We start from the raw sequence: 12,815 nt of genomic DNA, 5'->3' as shown, positions 1-12,815 counted from the left end.
GTAACGTAGGCTTTTAGCAGCACTTCAACTTCGAATCATTAACTTTTTTTGTCCTGCCTTGCCTCTTTTCATTTCTTTGAGGGAGAGAAAAAATGAACTTTAATCAGATACTTTCCAACTCTTTAATCATAAAAGGGCATTTATTTCTACATATGGAAAGTAGGGATTTGGTGTGTGCTATTCTAATTTTACTCTTATAATACTGTATACCTTTTCAGTAATAGGGAAGAAATTTTGTTTATGCTAAATAATTCATTTTATAAACAAAAGGAATAATTGGGAGCAAACTAGAGGATGATTACACTTAGAATAAAATAATGAAACATTTTATTTATTCATAGAGAAGCAATAGTTATTTATATTAAAAACTATAACTCTCTTCTTCCATAATGTATTTCTGAAGCAGATGTGCAGATTCCCTTAATTTAATTTCTAGCTTATTCTTGCCCCAAACTACTGGCATTTTATCAGAAATGAAATTGGCTCATTTTTTTTTTCCTGCCCTCATCCAGAAGAGGGAAGACAACTTCCTGTAAACACTGTAAATTTTAAATAAAGTGCACCTGTAATCACTGTCATAAATGTAGAACAGTAATAGTTCTTAAATATCCATTGAAAAAGAAAAGCTGTGTGCAGAAAAAAGAAAAATCCCTTCCTGATTTGAATGAAATCTTAGCAGAAGTGAGAAATGGCTATTGATCAGGAGTGAAACATTATGATCTGAGAGAGAGGTGTAGAGAACATTCTAGTTTTAAAATTAGTTTTTTAAAATGAACTTCCAAGAATATCATATATCACTTAACCTTAATGATACAGTTGCATATATGTGATGAATTAATATCATGCATCTCAGTACCTTGATTTAAATAAAGAATATATTGTCATTTTAGTATTAAACTGGTTCAGCTTGAAAATGAGCCTGATATTTGGAACCTTGGTTATTTTTTAAAGTTAATGTGAATTCTAAACTGAAAAAAACAGTCATGACAATTTTGAAGTCTTTATATATTCTTTTACAAACTCATGCATTTAAATGTCTTTAAAGCATTTCTCTGTGTCGATTATGTTAGATTCTCAAGGCTCTCATAGGCAAAGAAGACAAACACACATCTAGCTCATAGTTTTTGCAGAGTAGAATAAACCAACTTGCTTTACAGTAGGTAAGGAAACTTGTTTTATTGTCACAATTCTTTTTATCCAAGATGTAAAAAGATTTGCATTTCACAAATGACAATTTCTCAAACCAAAATCTCTAATTGTACATTATAATAACCATGCTCTCAAAATCTTTGTACATTTTTCATCAGTCAAGAGAAACTTTTCCCTTCCTTGGTTTTTAACAAAGTCAGCCTCCTACTTGTCTTAAATTTATAGCCATTTAATGCTTTAAAGGATTGAAATAGACTCTCTGTACTGATAATTAAAGATCCAGTGACATATTAGAAGGCAATAAATTGAGACAGCCACCATCTCCCATTCTTTTTCGTACACATTTTATATATTTTCTCTCTTATTCACATGTACTTTATTGTTGGCTAGGGAGAACAATGATCCCCAAATATTGGCATTACAATACCATATCTTTTACTGTCTTTAGTGTTGTGACACCTGACCCTTCCAACCTTTTACCGCCTGAATCCTGTGAAAGTGCTTTGCATAGATTTTAATATATGTATTTAAATATCTCTATAATACCTAAATACTTGTACATATTAACATAATTTCATGTATATATAAGTATATGCATAAATACATGTAGGCATGCATATACATATAAAAATTAAAGTTCTATATTATTCTTTTCTCATCCAGAAAGTACTATCTTGTTCTTCCAAAGGATGTTTTATTTTCTCCATAGAAAATATATTTCCTTTACTTCTTATAAGTGTTCTAAAATGCTTATGTATGTGTGTATATCTATCTGAATACATGTATATATATGTGTGTGTGTGTGTGTTCATTTATATATGCATCTACAGAATAAGCCTAATATTTAAAATACACAGGTATTTTAGGTATATAGGTACTATACACCCATATATACTATCACAAAAATAAGACACTATGTGTGTCTAGATGTATGTAGATGTGTCAATTAAAAGCTAAGTCTGTTTTGAGAATTTTGTGATACTATTCTTACCTCTTAAATTAACTAGAGGTACCCTGTGAAATATTGTGAAATGAAGTATGGAGGTTAATGTTACTAAATACTTAACTTTAGAATTTTTGATAAAGTGGAAAGGAGGAGAGTGCATGCTGTAGAATGGCTTAGGGACCCACATGTGGTACAGAACGTGCCTGAGGGCTATTAAGTGTCTGGGATCTGGGATCATGCCCTCAAAGATATTTGCTGTATTACGTGGAAATCAGCAGTGTGATTTCCGGCTGCTGTAATAGAGGGCCATGGTAATGACTTGAGTTCCTCCCAAGGCTCTTTGCCAAACTCCTGTTATTTGGGGTGCTGTGTGCTAACAGGACACTGTCATTATGTTGTTCCTCAGCAAGACTAAAAAACAGCTTCTGTCCTTTCTCAAATAAGTTTTCATTCTGTTTGGATCTGTAGAATTAATATAACCATAATAATAGGTAAGAAAATGGAAAATTATAGTGTCCAGAAGTGAGTTCTAGAATGCACATCTAGGATAATACTGTTGGCCTTGGGTGGATGGGTGGGTGGGGGAAGAATATCCATCATTGCTTATGTGGCATTTCTCCCCAGCGTAGACTGATCTGGGGAGGCAGCACAGAACAGTGGAGATTCAAAGACCAGAGTTCTATGCATTTGTACTTTATTCATTCATTCTTCATTTGTTCATTCAGCTGTGCTTACCATGTGGTGCTCTGTCAGGCCTGTGGATATAATAGTAAACAAAGGAAACACTATCTCTACCTTGTGGAACTTATGGCCTGCGATGGTATATAATATTTAGTAAATAATGTATCATTATATACAGAATTATATCATCATAAATCACAAATTGGAAGTGAAACAAGTTTCATGGAGTTCTGCAAAGTCCATAGTAGATAGATATTCAGGATACAGAGGAACCATGGGGGAGTAAAAAAGCAGGATTTTTTAATGTATTTATTTCTTTAATTTTATTTTTATTAAAAGGTACTGCATCTCTTTAAGCCTAGATTTCTGTTTTATAAAATGATCATAAAAATAGTACCTAACTCAGGATTATAGCGTGGGTTGATTAACATAATAAGTTTAAGGCACTGTTCCTTAATTCATCATATCTGACTGGTTAGGAAGAGAAAAATAAGCGAATTGATGAAGACCTCGAGGTAGTGATCCTTGGGCTGAATTGAATTGAACCTTGAAGTAACATGCTTCTGTTTATCAAGTGAGCAAAGAGAGATAAGCTTTGGAGGTAAAATAACAAAAAATAGAAATACCTATAAAACTTTGGCTGGTGTGTGGGACTGCTCGGAGTTCTGTTTGCCCGGAACATTGGGCACTAGAAAATAGGTTCATCGAGAGCTGGGACTGAAGACATGGGGAGGGCTTGGTCACAAAGAGTCTTATGGGCTTTGATGAGGACTCAACTAAGCTGGCAGCATGGAGTCAGTCACTGAAGAATTCCCACCTGCTCTGCCACTGTCCATGTGTTTGGCTTTGTGGTCAGTGAATCATTCTGGGCCTCAGTTTCTCTGTTTCTAAGAAAACTGATTCCCTAAATGAACTCCCATATTTCTTCCAATACTACTATTCTGTGACTCTGTCAACTGACACTCATTAGTTAATGGGAAGCCTTTGGAAAAGATTTATACTTCAAAAGCCAGACAATCTAAATCCGAACTTGGTAGTTCTGTGTGACTTCACTTCCTTAACCTCTGTAAGATTCATTTGTCTTCTCTGTAAAATTTAGGATGATAAAATTATATTATGTGAAAATGTAATAAGAATTGAAAGTACTGTATATAAAAGAGCCCAGCATGGTGCTTCATACATAAGAATTATTCAATAAGTGGTATTTATTATTACTAATGATACCCAAATTATGCTTTTTTAACCTAGAGAACTGAGCATCCAACAAATTAATTATCAGAATTGTGGTCCTTTATTAGGATTTCTGCTTTGTTCACTGAATTTTTTGATGTCTTACTTATTAATGATGAAGGAGTTAGGTTAGGCAACTGTCCAGAAACATTTGGCACAGTACCACATGATGACGAGATGACATTTTGCCCTTCAGTGTTCTCAGAGATTTACAACAATGCACAGACACACACACACACACACACTATAGTTGTGTGTGTGTCTATATATACACATATATAAAAATGCATATATATACATATATAAAATACATATATATGTGTATATATATATAAAGAGAGAGAGAGAATAGAATTGTATTGATGAAGTAGCATTCTCATTTACTTATATTCAAAAGTAGGTGATACTAGATTTTCTCAGCAATATGCTGCTAGAACAACAGCATTTGAAGCATTTAGCCAAACTTTGTGAATCTTCCCTAAGGGTCTCTTTGCAGCTCCTCCAGAAACAGCAGTTTGCAGCAATTTGAGTGCAGAGAACCTTTTTGTCCAAGTACTGTTGCCCCAGGCTGAAGTCTCAGGCTTAGATTATGCCCAGCCAGAAAGATCTACAGCTGGTTTTAACTCTGCAACTGCTTCTACTGACTCTTTCCAGAAAGAGAGCCCCTTACCAAGGAAAAATAAGACTTTTTAGTCTCTAGGAAACACCAGCTGCCCCCAGGCAAAGGAAACAGAAGAGAGTAAAAGATAACACCAAAGGGGAATTAAAGTTCTAGGCATACCTTGAGCAGATCTGAAGCTACCTGGTCAACACTTCAATCACCCCTTCTTCTAGATGCTGACATGAAGCAAGCATTTTCTCTAGACATGGACAAGTAGAGACATAGTACTGAGGGTGGGAAAAGAAAGACTAAAGGTGGTAAGATTTATTGAATACTCACCGCACCCACAATGTGTGTAGCATTATGCTAGGGCTATATGTTAGTCATTTTTTAAAATTCTCCCAACAACATTAAAAGAGTAGTATTAAAATCCCCATTTTATAGATATGAAAATTAAAGCTGAGTCACTTTCTCATGATAGCTTATCTACTAAGGGTAGAATTTGTTTCAAATGTGGGTCTACAGGACCACTTAATTTCCACCAAATCTTACATAAAGACCTCTTTGAGGAACAGTGGGAAGTAGAACAACCACCGGAGACCTTTTTAACTTTCTAATTTAACAGGAAATTTCCTTAAGGAATTGAAGTGTTTTACATGGTTGGAAGAACTGTCACCCCTTAGCAGAATCCTGAAGCAGAATTTCCCCATCCTGCTTCCTTTTCTGATCTTGGGAACCCTGAGTTGGTTGAACCTCTACTACCCTCTCCCCTCTCTGAATAAGGTTAATAATTGTGCTGATCTGAAGGAGTTGGAGTTGATTCTCATAGCACTGATACTTGCTTTTATAAATACCTTGTAATCTATGGTTATTTGCAAATTAGATTCAGTCTTGCAACATTTGTAGTGAAGAATTGATGGATCCATGTATTTTAAACTTAATATATACATAACAAAAGTACATATGTAAATTGTCTATCTTACGTCCAAAAGCATTATCACACAGCACTGAATATTGTAAATCTCACGTTACCTGCTTGAGTATTTATCATGCCAAGAATCAAATATCTTTCTTTAATACTATCATCTCCATTGTCCATCCTCTTCCTTTTTATGATATTGTTTGATCTGTTACAAACATAGCTCCACCTGATTTTATTCTCTTCCATTCTCTAGTCTACTTTGTTCCATTGTTTTAACTTCCTAAAGGCATATATGTGTGTGTGTGTGTGTGTGTGTGTGTGTTATAATAGTGTCAGAGGCAGATGGGAATTTAGAAGTCATCTAGTACATTTTCCAAAGGAGAACATGAAGCCTAGAAATGGTAAAAGATTTATTTGTTCAGGATCATTCAATTTATGGTATAATTGGTCCCTGTCTTTGAACTCAGAACTGAATTACCTTTATACTGTGTCAAGCTGCCCTCCCTCTCTAAGCCCTGCACTCCTCCTTAAGTTAGTTACTGGCAGAAAATTATTAAGTATGCAATTTGTTGGTAATGTAGTGTTGGGCATTATATAAAATATATACTTACTTCTACTACCTCATAATTCAGACCAGAAATTCCCAAAGGAGATAGAGGGAAGAGCCACTGGAAATAATTTTAGAATTGTATGGAGATACTTTATGTATTAATAATGTTTGGGAGGTGATACTGGCATCTAAGGAAGGGAGCCAGGGATGCTAGATGCACTGTAACATGCAAAGTTCTGCACAACGAAGAATCGTCCCATATCCTACACAGTGTTTAGCATGCTACTGTATGTTCATGGGGCTTTTTTTTTTTTTTTAAGTTTATGATTTTCTGAGCCTAAAGTCAAATTCAGTTTTACAAATAGATGTAATGTATTTTCTACAAGGATTGAATAATCATTAAATCTTCTAGGAATGTAACTTCTATGCAAATCAAGGAATCATTGTATTTTGTTCTGTTAGGAATTTAAAGGGATTGATGCCCATTTTGGAAAATCCCATCCTCACACTGCTGCTGCTTCTGTATCGGTGTCACCAATACATCTCCCTGGTATCAGTCTCCATTTGTAAACATCATCTGCAAATATGTAATTGAAGAGATTTGAGGTTTCTTTTAATAGGCATAGAACCAAAGATTTAAATTGTTAGAAATAGGGCAGCCTGGGTGGCTCTGCGGTTTAGCGCCACCTTCAGCCCAGGGCGTGATCTTGGAGACCCGGGATGGAGTCCCATGTCAGGCTCCCTGCATGGAGCCTGCTTCTCCCTCTGCCTGCATCTCTGCCTCTCTCTCTCTCTCTCTCTCTCTCTCTCTCTCTCTCTCTCTCTCATGAATAAATAAATAAAATATTTTTAAAATATAAAATAAAATAGTTAGAAATACATAAAATACAAAGATCTCACTAAGTTTCATTAATAGGGTTGTTTTAAAAATATTTAATTTCATTGACATGCCATATATTAATTTTAAAACATTTTATCATATAGCAACAAATATGCTTTGTGAAAAGTAACAGAAATTATTTTTTAGTTTTCTGTTTTTCTCAGTACTACTCTGATATTATCCCAAACGTCAGCTACACTCAACTTCCCTATAAGCTTCCCTATAGGTTCTGGGTTGTTGTGTTGCTTTTGTTGTTGTTTTTATTTAATCCATTCCCCATTTTTTTAATCAAAGGATAGAGTTCCAAGGTCTTTTGAAGTACTAGAAATCAAATGCATGCCTCACATTGGGGAGAATTCCAAACAAGGATAAAGAGATAGGGATAAGGAGATGATAGAGAGAGAGAAACTTACTCAATAGCCTATCCCATAGAGAACAGGGAGTTACTTTAACACCAAAATTATAAATAAGGGCCAGTTCATTTCTAAAAATATGACTTTTTAAAACTTTCTGCACTTTAATTATTGGTACTCTTCTTAGATCATCTATATTTGAAATGAGGTTATTTCTTTTGATCTCTTATTATATGCTAATTATCTGTTATTACTTCTTCCAACACTAATTTTTAATCTAGGATCCATCATAGATGTGTTTTTTCTTTCACTTTTCCTGTACTACTTGTAAGAAATGGTATCTGGTCTCTTTATTCCATTTAACTCTATATTTATTAATTACATGTAAGCATTTCACTGCTTCATTGCACTGTTCAGTTTAGTTGGGCTCACAGATTGACAAATTGAAAACACCTAATATAAAATACTTTTTTGTATGTCTTCTTTTACTTTACTTGTATTATCTATGAATTTCATTTTAGATGGAGAAAGGAGGGTCTTACAAAACAATTATTATAAAGTAGAAAGATGGAGTCTAATAGAATTGAGAATCTGGCCTGTCCCTTTATAGAAAAAATTTGCCAACCTCTGCATTAGACCATCAGTCTGCCATTTCCTTCTGTTGGAATGTCCCATTCTGCCTAACAGAGTCTATCTATTTCTTAAAGACCCTTTCAAGCACATCCTCCTCATTAATCCTATCCAGCCCATCAAAACTCACAAAACCTCTACTTAACATGGTGTCCTGCACAATTAACACATTACCTTGCATTGTGGTTAGTTTCCTTCTCAGGGTGCTGATGAGAGTGAGAGATTTCTTATATGCCCAAACTTAGGGTCTAAGTCACAGTGCTAGTTTTCCGATTACCTTTATGAAAATACTTGTATTATCATTACTAAGTTATATATTTGGATCCAGACTTTCCAATTGTATTCCTGGCTATGGAGAGGAGAGACTATATCACCCATATTTTTATATCTAGGTGGTTACTGGATACAATTTACCTACACATTGTATCGGAGCTATATGTACTTACCTATATGCTCCACTAAGCTGAATGCCATTAGAGCACAACCTATTTACCCATATATCCCCAGTACCCAACATGTAGCAATAGTTCTTGGTTCTGAATGAATATTAGCACAGGGCCTTGTGTATAAAGTACTTAATTAGTTTTAAATTTGTTTTACAGTTATTATTATTAGTAATTATGAAAGTGCCTTAAGAACTTTTACCCTTAAAATAGTTCTATTTGCTGATTGTACTAAAAAGTTAACATGTGCTTATTGTTTTATTTTTGTTTGACTTAGATTCTTACTCTATTGTGGTGCTTTAAAATATTAGAATCACTGACAGAAATTAGGTTCTGCATCCAAGTGGGTCATGGTGTTCAATGATGAAAGATAGAATACTGTACTTTGAGAGTACAACCAGGAAAAAAAATTGATTTTGCACAGTTTCTTTGTCCACTTCAGGAGCCACTTGTTCTCTAGAAGGTTGAAATAATGTCATGAAATATTATTTTATAATTAGTTTCTGTACAATCTATTGTAGACTGCCTGACCTTTTTTCTCCATCATTTTCACCATTATATTTATAAGTGCTCAGAGTACAGTAGTTGGCACTACCACATTAAAAATCCATAATTGAAAAAATATCCATAATTGAAGACCTTTGTACTTTATTTTGATAGGATGTACTATTTAGCTAGTGATCAACAGGATTATTATAGTTTTCAATATTTCCGTTTTGTTCAAAAAATGGATTAACTTTAAAACTATGTAAATAATTCCTAGATTTTTATAATATTTTAGAATGATTAGTAGATATATCTGCTTCTGACAGACTGGAAAGATAATTGTATAGAATACTTTTCATTCTATCTTCATACTGTTCACTCATTTTTCTGATCTAATTTATTCTCCATCACACATATTACTGCACTTACCTGCACTGTTTTAAGGTTCTTTTTTTTAAGGCTTTAAAATTTTTTAGAACAATTTTAGGTTCCCATCATGATTAGAAGGAAGATGAAATATTTTTTATTCTCCATTTTCAGTTTAACTTTTTAATAAAAATTAAAACTAAGTAGATAATTAGTTTAAGGGTGAACATTTATATTACTTAAAAATAATTTTATTATATAGATTTGATGTAAAAATAACACATTTCTGGTAAAAAAATATTATCAGCTAAATATATGTTTGCAAAATTTAAAACAGCTGTAGTTCCACCTAGAGGTAACTACAGTTAATTATTTGATACCTTCTAGTGTTTTTAATTGTTTCAGTATATGAATCTTGAGGAAAAATATGTAATATTTGTATTAACACATGCTCACCTGGGATCCCTGGGTGGCGCAGCGGTTTGGCGCTTGCCTTTGGCCCAGGGCGCGATCCTGGAGACCTGGGATCGAATCCCACGTCAGGCTCCCGGTGCATGGAGCCTGCTTCTCCCTCTGCCTATATCTCTGCCTCTCTCTCTCTCACTGTGTGACTATCATAAATAAATAAAAATTAAAAAAAAAGATTAAAAACACATGCTCACCTAAATATATTGTCTGTATGCTCCTGTGAGAATTTAACAATATAAAACCATATTGCTTTTTAAAACTAACAATATATTATGAACATTTTTTCTAAGTCAGTGAACTATTTTTCTTGCTGACATAATTTTATGACTGCAAAATATTCCTGTTTCTACCAAAATTCAACTTGTTGGAGTTTAGGTTATCTTTTTTTTTATTATAAGTAATACAAACAATACTGAAGTTAAGCATTGGTGTACATGGACTTTTGGTCACATTTCTCATAAGGATATATTTTCAGGAAAGGAATCCCCAAGACAATTATGCAATTTTTTAAAGGCTCATAGTATTTATCTAGCCATTCAGTCAATTTTTATTCAGTAATTAATGATTGAATAGTTCCCATATGCCAAAACATTGTAGATAATCAATGAGGATATAAAGGAGAACAAAAGAAACTGACTTCTGACCCATACAGCTTAGAGTTGATTGCCAAATTGCTTCTAAGACTTTACAAATTTACAGTCCTCCCATTTCAGGAGTGTATGAACATGTCTTTCCTCCTGTACTCTTGATGGTTTTTGCCTTTGTAAAAAAAAAAAAAAAGTTCATGAATTCAGTAAGCTAAAAAATTGCATACCTTTGCTATTTCAATTTGTTTTTATTTATTAATGAAGATGAATTACATTTAATGTGATTGCAGCTAGTTGTGATACTGTTATGGCATCATCTATAAATACCTATCATAATTATAATATCCAATTGGCAATTTAATACATGTTTTATTTGTTGATTAAGTGGATGGCAGGATGGAAAGAAGGAAGGAAGGAAGGAAAGAAGGAAGGAAGGAAGGAAGGAAGGAAGGAAGGAAGGAAGGAAGGAAAGGAAGGTATACAAATAGGTGAGTAGTTTCTGCTTAAAAGTCCTGGTGAGAGAAATTTCTGCCTATCCCAAATATAGCAGAGTAGTTCTTTAACCATCTTTGTGAGTGATCTATGCCCGTCTCTCCTGTCACTGTAACTCCATTCCTTAAGTTTGTTCTCTGGAAAGGAAAGAGCTGAATGCTCTTCTTTTCACACTGACATAGGTGAGCAAGATAGAACTGAGTGACAGATGAAAAGGTAATTAGTACAACAGGCAGATGTAGACAGGCTATCTGACTGTGTCGATAGACAGTTTGCTGAAGAGTACAATGTGGGCTCTAACTTGACAGTCAGGGAACCTGAAGCAGAAAAATCATCTAACAGATGAGATGGGAAAGGGAAATATTCTGGAAATATCCTGGCTCTTTTATAGTATGCTTATGTATGGATAAGAGTTTTATGAAATTGGCTGGATGATTTGGGGTCCACATGTCTTAAAATGCAGGCAGGTTATCCCTAAACATCAAAACTATATCTGAAAATGGTTATATTAAATGCTATCCCATAAAAACATACTATTACAGTGCTGGTATCAGTATTTAAGATTAAATTTATACATACGATAATTGTATGGACTCCTCTTATCTTGATAAGAGCACTTTGACTGTCCTAAACAAAATGTGAATCCCATCTATCAATGATGTGAGAGTGACTGTTTTTTTTTTTTAGTACAGGAGAGAACACCACAGCAAAGGTCCAAATAGAAAGGTGGCAGTTAAATAGGTTGAAGACTGTAAGTAGATTAAGGACAGAAACTCTTTTGAGTTTATTAAAGAGCCCAGCATAGTTGGTAGTTCCTTGTAGACTTATAATTATTAGTTTTCCAATAATTAAGTCAAAAAGGGTGGATAATGGTTGATATTATGATCCCCAGCCTTTTTCGGGCAGTTCACTCAGAGCCTTCAGCCTGTTTTTTATTTCTTATGCCCTGTTCTGCTCTCAAACATGTTTTACAATTCAGTTTACCATGCCAGAAAATCAAGAAGTCATCAACACCTCCAACACCTTTCTACTCCCAGGATCATCACTAATTAATTGATGAAAGTTAATATACTGTTATATCTCAGAGTGTCTCAAATATTTTCCCTTTTTACAATCTCAATCTCAATCTCAATTCTTGAGTATAGATGTGCATTATCATTAACATAAGCTATTTGCAGTAGCCACTGGTCTCCCAGACGCCTTCCATCCTTTCCAAATGTTTTTGTTGCCAAATATATCTTAACACTCAGTTCTATTCATATCATTCGCCGATTTAAATGACTTAGCAAATCCAAATCATTTAAAGTAGTGCTTCGCTTTAAGAGTATTCTCACATGGGCAGCCTGGGTGTCTCAGCGGTTTAGCGCCGCCTTCAGCCCAGGGGTGTGATCCTGAAGACCTGGAATCAAGTCCCACGGTGGGCTCCTTGCATGGAGCCTGCTTCTCCCTCTGCCTGTGTCTCTGCCTCTCTCATGAATAAGTAAATAAAATCTTAAAAAAAAAAAAGAGTACTCTGACATCTAGAGAAGGCAAGTATGTCTAGAAATATTAATGGATGGTCTGTATTGGATATTAAATAGTTCATTTAGTATTTTAGGATTTTTTAAAGCCCTTGGGGTTTTACATCTCTCCAAGGCAGGTAAAGTATGTGCCACATTGCCTAAATGTATGTGATGAAATATTTACCAGTAGTTCATGAAACATAACCTTCCAAACACTAGTTTACAAAATAAAACTTGACTTTCCTAGCAGAGTATTCACGATTGTCTTCATTTTGGCCTCTATGTGCTCTCCAACTTCATCTCCAGCCACTCCTATTTTATATGGTAACAACCAACCACTTGTTCCCTGATTCCCTGAAGTCACAATACAGTCTCCTGCCAAATATTTTTTTCATTCTCCCCCTTCCTTTATTATGACTCTCCCTGTTCCTGTGTTTGATAACATCACATTCATCTTTCAAGTATCATCTCAAATGTTATCTTCTTTAAAACTTACTTTTCTCTACTCTCACAGAATATTGTACATCAT

The 12,815-nt window shown here is 34.4% G+C and overlaps 1 protein-coding gene across 7 annotated transcripts in view; it reads left to right on the top strand.

The window, feature by feature from the left end:
* The window catches only part of DLG2 (discs large MAGUK scaffold protein 2), an 885,772-nt gene that overhangs the window by 118,008 nt on the left and 754,949 nt on the right, over positions 1-12,815 (top strand). The gene's annotated exons all lie outside the window — the stretch shown is intronic.

This window comes from Nyctereutes procyonoides, unplaced genomic scaffold, assembly GCF_905146905.1.
Source record: "Nyctereutes procyonoides isolate TBG_1078 unplaced genomic scaffold, NYPRO_anot_genome, whole genome shotgun sequence".
NCBI lineage: Eukaryota > Metazoa > Chordata > Mammalia > Carnivora > Canidae > Nyctereutes > Nyctereutes procyonoides.
This window is presented reverse-complemented; position numbering and strand designations above follow the sequence as displayed.